We start from the raw sequence: 9,022 nt of genomic DNA, 5'->3' as shown, positions 1-9,022 counted from the left end.
TGCATCTACATCAGCTGTACGAGAGAAGAAGACGCCCTGGTGCGGTGGTCGGTTAGGGCAGCCGCTCTGGGATCGACCCATGAGCGTAACGAGTGTGGAGGCAGGGGTGCCTTGGCCAAGGGGGTGGCCAAATGTACGAGTTAGGGCCCTCTTGACAACCACCGTGAGATTTGTTTTCAGCAACAGTGGAAAAGAACACAACACTTTTACAATGATGAGGGTTAGGCAAGAGAAGCCACGATGTACAATATAGCCTTGGTGTGACTGTGCGAGACAAATCAAAGATTGGGGCCTCGCCTGACCGATCGACATACTTCCTGAGCTCATAATGTAGCTACTACGCCACTGGGTCGAACCGTGACTTTGTGCGCCCATGTGCTGCCACTCGGGCTAGGCAACCTTGCGGCTCTCAAAGGACCGCAGTGCGGCCCTTGAATTTCGAACAAATATGGCTCTTCTTGCTATTTTGGTTGTTGACCATGGAAGTCCAGTTCATCATGGAAGTCCGGTTTACCATGGGAGTTCGGTTTACCATGGGAGTCCAGTTATTTACTCAGGACCGTCTCGTATTCACCACGTCCATTGTGGCTCTTCAAATATTATTACATTACATTTACCCAATTCGAAAAAAATGGCTCTTCTTGTTGATTCGGTTTCCGACCCTTGCACTCGGCCGTGTCGCCGTCCTGATGCGTGGCTTCATCGTGCCACACCGCTGCTGAATATTACATTTGCCACAATTGAGCCAAAATACCTTGCTGATCTCGCCACGGAGCATAAACAATCACCCTTTAACACCTTCACGATTACACCACAATGTTATTAATAATTTCGCAATGTTTATAATATAATTTCATACATTTTGTTATTACACATTGAATATAACACTGCCAGAGGTCTTCTAATCATTAGCACTTTACAATCTGTGACTCCTGTAAACGCACATGCTGTAAGTTAAGCAACACACCACAAATATTTAAAAACAAAACATGACGTCACATTATAATCACTGCAGAAAACGTATTACAAAGCATTAATTTAATGGGTAATACAACTTTAATTCGCGTGTTTGTTCTTTCATAAATATTGTCAGGAAATTAAACGTTTGTAACCGTAAAACAATATTTGAGCGGCAAATCACATGCATTTTTTTTGCATAAAGGTTAAAATACGATTATCGTTCATGTTATATCCTGCGACATATCGTAATATCGCAGTAACCGAAGTAACTAATGTTGCCAGAGGATCTCTTGTCAAAGTGTTTACTGCTGTCGATGCACTAATCAAGGCCCAGTTGTATCCATGATCAGATAACTATGGGGCATCGATCATCTCTGTTGGAAGCCACAAATCAGTCTTTGAAATTACACATTACTATAAAGTAAGTAAGATTTTTTTTAAAATTGTGCACCCTTATGAGTCCAGTCCATCACGAATGCGCATTGATCACACGTTGAAGTAGGCTCTCTGAAACAACAACAACAACAACACCGCTTTTGAGTCTGTTGCAGAACTGCAGAACTGGCTCAGAATTTGGGATGAATTCCGAACATGACCTTGGCAGCGTGTCCCAGCATCTTTGGGCCGGAGACCCCGAAACTGTGCTGACCAATGGGGCAGTGCCGGATTCAGCTCGTGCGGGGTCTGTAGCATTTTTTAAACCTATAAATGTCATTCTCTTTAGGTCTTTCGGTAAAGTCACGTAGATAGAACGTAAACCTCAATAGATCACGACGTTTCGATCGCAACACATCAATCGTCTTCACCTGAAGACGTTTCGATCGCAACACAGGCAATCGTCTTCACCTGATCTATTATTTTTCTATCTACGTGACTTTACCGAAAGACCCACAGAGTATGAATTCCTGCGGTCACGAAAGCTTTAAATCAAGATATAAATGTAATTGTTTGTCTGTGTGTCTCTCTGTGTGTGTGCGGCCGGAAACTTGCAAAGGATTTGGCTCTTAAACTGTGGGGTTTACGCTAAACAAAAGTTGCCAGGTAGCACGCCATAAGTCCCGTGTTGAGTCAGTGCTATTCCGATTTCGCGTCAGTCACCTTTAAGGTAGTTTAATTAGCGATTTACTGTTGTTTTCGGTTATTTATTTATTAGCTTGCGCGCTCGACCATACCAACTCACACGCGTTCGGTAGGGGGGGGGGCCCTACCAAGTCACACGCGTTCGGTGGGGGTGATGGGCCATTTATTTCTCTTTTGTGTTGACACTGCGCGAGATAACACACACGAATTCACAGCTCCCTTCAAACATACTGTTTTTGCATAATACAGTTGTACACATTAACCAATGGTTTATGACCGTAAATATACACAATTTAAAAGCTTTTTTCCCTGGGTACTAGCTGTTACATTTAATTTCCGTAAGGGGCCGTCCATAAATGACGTGACGCGATTTTGGACGATTTTTTACCCCCCCCCCCTCTTCGTCACACGGCGTCACAAAAAGTCAGACCCCCCCCCCCCCTCAAATATGACGTGACAAAGCTCTGCCCCTCCCCCCAAAAAATAAAACATGCTTTAAACTATTGTCATTGTAGGAGAAAACATTTATCAAAAAGTATATTTTATTAAGTAGAACGTGTTGTCTATATTTATTCAAAGTTGCGCATTTTGATGTGACTTCACATTTCCCAAACCTCCACCCCCGTCACACATCGTCACAAATGTCTGACCCCCCCCCCCCCCAGGTGCGTGACGTCATTTATGGACGGCCCCTATGAGGTAGGGTGAGTGTATGCCAGTCTATAATGTGCACTGTTGCATGGTTCTTTACCTCGGTCAGTGTACTGCCAGTCTTTCATGCAGATTGTAACCTGCTTTTTAAGCTGCTGACCGTATTGCCAGCTTATTATGTCGACTGCAGCAACGCTTATGTAATTGAGTCAGCGCAGATTACACGCACAGTACACACAGAGTACACACACAGTACACACAGTACACGCAGAGTACACACACAGTCCACGCAGTACACGCAGAGTACACACACAGTACACGCAGAGCACACACACACAGTACACACAAAGTACACACAGAGTACACACACAGTACACACAGAGTACACACACAGTACACACAGTACACACAGAGTACACACACAGTACACACACAGTATACGCAGAGTACATGCAAAGTACACACACAGTACACACAGAGTACACACGCAGTACACGCAGAGTACACACACAGTACACACAGAGTACACACACAGTACACACAGAGTACACACACAGTACACACAGAGTACACACACAGTACACGCAGAGTACACGCAGAGTACACACACAGTACACACAGAGTACACACAGAGTACACACACAGTACACACAGAGTACACACGCAGTAAACACACAGTACACTCAGAGTACACATACAGTACATACACAGTACACGCAGAGTACACACAGTACACACACAGTACACGCAGAGTACACACACAGTACACGCAGAGTACACACAGAGTACACACAGAGTACACACGCAGGGAGGTTCAATGCCCCAACTTGTGTTGAGGTTCCTGTTCTTACGGTGGGTGAGAAACATGGTAAGAGAGACATTGTGCTTCAATACCAAGACAGGACCATCAAGCGAATTCCTGAGACAAACAGAGCATATGATGTCCTACAATATTTCCTGATACTGTGGCAAGTCCAAGATGGGTAGCACGGCCAGATTTCTCAAATTATCAAAGCTACAGGACAAAGACATCATCACAAAACTGTCTCCTCTAAAGACTTCTATTCCTTCATAATCATGGACAGACAAGGAGGAAACCCCATATTACGGTGCGCCAACCTCTTTCACCAGTATGTTGTTGATGACTATGCCAAAATTGAGAGTGAGCGCCTTCTTTACATTCAACTTCATCAAAAACGCCTGCGTTTAGAACAGCATGCTCATCTCAGAAACGCTATTAATGCTGACGTAGATGCAAACGCTCAGAATGTGGGTAGATTAGTTGCACCAAGATACATGCATGAGAAGACTCAGGATGCCATGACGTACATCAGGCAAAATGGCAGGCCCGATCTCTTTATCACCTTCACTTACAATCATAGATGGAAGGATATCCAGGTTGAGCTTTATCCAAACCAAAAGCCAACAGACAGACATGACATCATTGCAAGGGTCTTTAAACTCAAAGTTTATTAACTCATGAGGCGTATTACGACTAAAAAAGGCGGCATCTTTGGAAAGACAAGATGTAACTTGCACACCATTGAGTGGCAAAAACATGGTCTTCCTCATGCTCACATTTTGCTTTGGATGAGGGAAAAAATTCATACAAGTGACATTGACACATGTATCAGTGCTGAGCTACTTGACCCCCATCAAGACCCTGTCCTATTTGATGTGGTCTGCAAGCAAATAGTCCATGGCCCATGTGGAGAGTTCAATCCTAATTTGCCAAGTATGCAAGACCGCAAGTAAGGTGCATTAACAATTGTTTGCATTTCCCCTCCTCCTTGGTTCTTTCCCTAACATGACGTACATTGAAAACTAATATTTAAAAGCTGAGTTAGTAAATAGAAGAGTTCAAATGTGTGTAAGTGGATGTCTGTGTGTGTAAGTCCATATGTGTGTGTTAGCCAATATGTGTGTAAGTCCATATGTGTGTGCGTGTAGATCGATGTGTGTGTGAGTCTATGTATGTGTGTGTGTGGGTCGATGTCTGTGTGTTTAAGTCGATGTGTGTGTGTGTGTCTTTTTTGCCCGGGCAACGCCGGGTACTTCCCGCTGGTATGTTATAAAGGGGCGCTAAAAACATAAATATTAAAACACACGCTTTTTACTTGCATTGTAAAGTAATTGTATTTTTTAAATTGCTATACAGCCAGATAATACGAAAAAATCACTAAACTTGAACACCTAGTCGTTCATAAAAGTTGAAGGCAGTATAATACTATAGTAATAGAGGAAGTGCAGAATCACTGAACCGGAATTGATAACTTGAAAGCATTTAGCGTGGGGCCCTTGAAAGTGCGAGGCCCATAGCATATGTAGCTTCTTTTGCTACTAGGATAATCCGGCACGGCATATGGGTAAGATGACTGTTGGCTTCCCACAGTGGCACTCGTACGTTATAGCTCATCGGTGGGATGAAGGGTGGATTCGTACTTTGCATCAGCTGGCGTTGCTATCGAGTGTGCAGGCCCTGCAACTGCACCGCGCTCACACGGGTCGGAGAGACGCAGACGCTGGGTTACAAAGAGAAGGGGGACAAATTCCGCTCCCACCGACTGAACATCTGTGAAAGAGAGCTTAATAGCTCATCGGATTTCTCCGGGATAAATAAAGATCCTGCTTCTGAATTGCACTGGGGCCCCATTTCATTCCTTGCACTCGGGGCCCGTGCATTGTGGTCGTGGCTCAGCACGACCAGAATGTGACCTGAAAGTCCATCGCTGTCACTGCAGCGCCTACTCTTATACACAACATCAACCGTCACGTGGTCACATGGAGAACACTCGATTCACGCGTTTCGGCCCCGAGGGTTTCAGTCCGCGTATCAGGATTAACGTGGCGTTTGTTGTCCTTGTTTACCCCCTGGTGGCGAATATTGGCACAGCAGACACTTCTTCAAAAGCGAGGCTACCTCTATGTTCGACAGTGGCTCAGGCAAGAAGCTGCCAGATGGTGGCAGAATTGTGCAAGTTTTTTAAGGTACACCAACACCAGTTGTACTTCGGGTTAAATTATGGTTATAAGGAAATGGCAATGATGAGGTTGGTTCTCAACATTTGTAGGAACGGAGAATGGTTAATACATTTTTTCCAGTTGCCAGGCTACATATTTGTAAATTTGCTCTGTTTATGATATGTTTTACCGTCAACGTATACAATTAGCAGTAATGACCAAATTACGTAAAATGTTACTAATCTCAGCGGATCTCGGAAGCTAAGTTAGGCATCCTCCTGGAAAGTGCATGGATGGGGCGACCACGTGCACAAAACGTGTGCTGTAGGCTGCTGCGGTGCTCCGCTGTCGGCAGGGGGCGGTGCATCTAAAGCCACTGTTGCACTGAACTTTGCTACAGGGTGTGTGCTTCACGCCGCCTTCACAAAACACGCGCTGACTGGCATGTTAAAGTCCCGTATGGTCTGTAACCCCATGACAGGATGACACGTGGGGAGGCCTTTATTCAATTGTGGATTCACATAGAGCTGTGCAGGTGCATTCTCCTTAGTCAACAGTATTAAGAATGTTTACAAAGAAAAACAAGTTGAAATATTTAGCACCGACATTTTTTGGGAGGGGTGGGGGGGGCTGAATCAACAATTTTGTTTTTTGTGGATCTTGCATCTGATGTCACTTTCACAGAGCTCGGTTGAGAAAAAAGTCTAAAATGTTTTCCCATCTCACCCTTACCGCCCCCCCCCTTGTTGAGGATGGTTTACCAGACTGACTTTCACCTCGTCCACACAGTGTGTTCAACCACCACGCGTCAGGTCAAAATCACTTCTCTGTAAATAAAACTGTGCTTTGAAATTCTCAACATTCGCTGCATGCACCAACATTTAAGTCATACATTCATCTGATTACGTTACATTCGTTCTAATACCTTTGGTAATCGGGGATAAACCGTCCGTAACTTTATGGAAGTAACCTCCCAGTACTATATTTGTTTTGCTTTCATAAGGACTCATCAATAGGCATATTCAGCTGAGAACTGCTGTTGTGAGTTGTTCAGCATGTCGAATATTTGGCTTTCAGGATGTGGAGTGAACCATCATTCACCGTGCTGAACAGCTACGACCTGAACACACAGGTGAGAGCTGTACAGCACAATCACGGACACCTGCGTCAACAAATTATTTGGTGACGCTGTGTTAACTGTAGTGCAAACGCACAAATAACAAAACGTTCACCACATTCGTCAATAACATCGTGGCCTCCAAAAGGAAAATATATCATTGGCAATCTTTCAGGCAATGGCCCTTCATATCACATGCATAGAGAAGCCAGGGAGATAGAGTTCTACTTTGTAAACTCTACGCAGTAGAACTGCCAAACACATCCAAAGCATTTTATTGCAATGGGACGAATGGCAGAATTTAAATGCGATTTCCATTAAAGCACTACTTTGTATTGTCCTTAGCCGCTCTGATGTGGATAGCTGATGCACAAATGGAAAATAAAATAAGTATAACCCGTAAAAATAAAGTTTTTCACTATAAATCCTTTATATGCGTGGCAGCGAACTTAATATAAAGGATTTAAAAATATATTCGCCTGTGGAGGACGCGGGGATCGATCCCGCGGCCTTTGGCATGGGAAGCGAGGGCGCTACCAACTGCGCTACTCCGCCACGGCCTGTGGAGGGGTTACGCTCTGGGCTCTTACACTGTGACGTTCAGCCAAAGCTATGAATGAGTTCTATTTGAATATATGTAAAATAATTTATTTTGCCTAAAAAGTGTAAAATTTTGGGAATTTTTCTTCACGAACATTAATTGTCTCGCACAACGAGTCTGTGTGGAAAATGTCAGCTCGATTGGATCACGGGAAGTGGGTTAAAAAACGACCAAAAGATTTGCACGGTCGTAAGCAAGCAAGCAAGCACGCAAGCAAGCAAGCACGCAAGCAAGCAAGCACGCAAGCAAGCAAGCACGCAAGCAAGCAAGCACGCAAGCAAGCAAGCACGCAAGCAAGCAAGCACGCAAGCAAGCAAGCGAACTTAATATAAAGGATTTAAAAACGTTCCAGTGTGCGACTGTGGTCATCCAGAACAGATCGTACAACGTATAATGACGCAATGCCCCGATCCACAAACACGAAGGAGACATCACGGCGATACACTCCGCTGCTCCTGACGCGGTTGTTTGGGCTTGACCACCTGAATGCGAAATTGTTGTTTTTGCTATGCCATGCGAAAGAAGAAGCCGCTCTACGATGCTGCGTGACACGCGGTCACGTTACGCAGCTGGGAGAATGCAGTATAAGTTCAGTACCGTGTGAGACACATGATACAACGTCACAGCGTGGTAATTGTGGCAGGGGGCCCTTTGCAACGCTAGCCGTGGGACAACACTACGTGCCTAGGTAGGGTGGAATGCGATGCGTAACATTGAGGACATCAAGGTAGCTGAGAGACATCCTCAGCCGAAGACTTTTAGAAGTCACGCAATCTCTGGCCACGGCGGTGATGATGATGTTGGTGGTGGTGGTGGTGTATAATTGTGGCACTAAGTTTAAGGGGACCCACAGTAGACATTCTGAATGAGTGTATTGTGGAAAATTCTGAAAAACTTTTATAATTAACGTTGTATTATAAAGAGACGATTTTAATTTCTGCAATTTGTTTCTCAGTGAGGAACGCGTCTGAGAGGACATTCAGGAGATGAGGCGGCTACATCAGGTCGCGTGCAGGCTCAACAATCCTTCATCCAGCAGTGGATTAAACATGGATGGCGCTGACGATGATGATTGCAGGTAACATAAAACGCGATTAAATGAGGAACAGACTGTATGGACAGTGGTGAATGTGATATGCCGATGCAAGGATAAAATAGACACTGTAATATGAAACTGCGGTTTTTAATTACACTTAAAAAGCCCCGTGTTTTATTGTACATTGTCGAAGCTTATCACAAAGGTGAGAAGTGGAATTTCCAAAACATGCTGTGCAGTTTTATGTCAAAAAATGCGCTGAATTAATGAGCACCAAGGGAAAACGAAAATCGGTGAACACATTTACGCGAAATGCACACATTGTGAGGCAGTGGTCTAATTTGATGTGAACGTTACAGAATCATTCAATCCAGAACAATATACACAGGGCTTAATGTCTCACTTGATATTTTTATTGGAACGCGGCTAAGTTGGCTTGGGTACAGGGATTATTGGCATAAGACACTGTCACTGAAGTGCAAGGTGTGCCTATCCATACTAATCTTAGATTTATTGAACCGTATATTTATGTAATCATATGAACAGCTGTATAAAACTTGGAGGGCAAAATAAAGCGAGATGGATGTGGCATGCCAAAGTAATTCCTGGAATAGTG

Source organism: Lampetra planeri, chromosome 32, assembly GCF_965212315.1.
Source record: "Lampetra planeri chromosome 32, kcLamPlan1.2.h2, whole genome shotgun sequence".
Taxonomy (NCBI): Eukaryota; Metazoa; Chordata; class Hyperoartia; order Petromyzontiformes; family Petromyzontidae; genus Lampetra; species Lampetra planeri.
The sequence above is the reverse complement of the archived record's forward strand: the minus strand, read 5'-3'. Positions refer to the sequence as shown.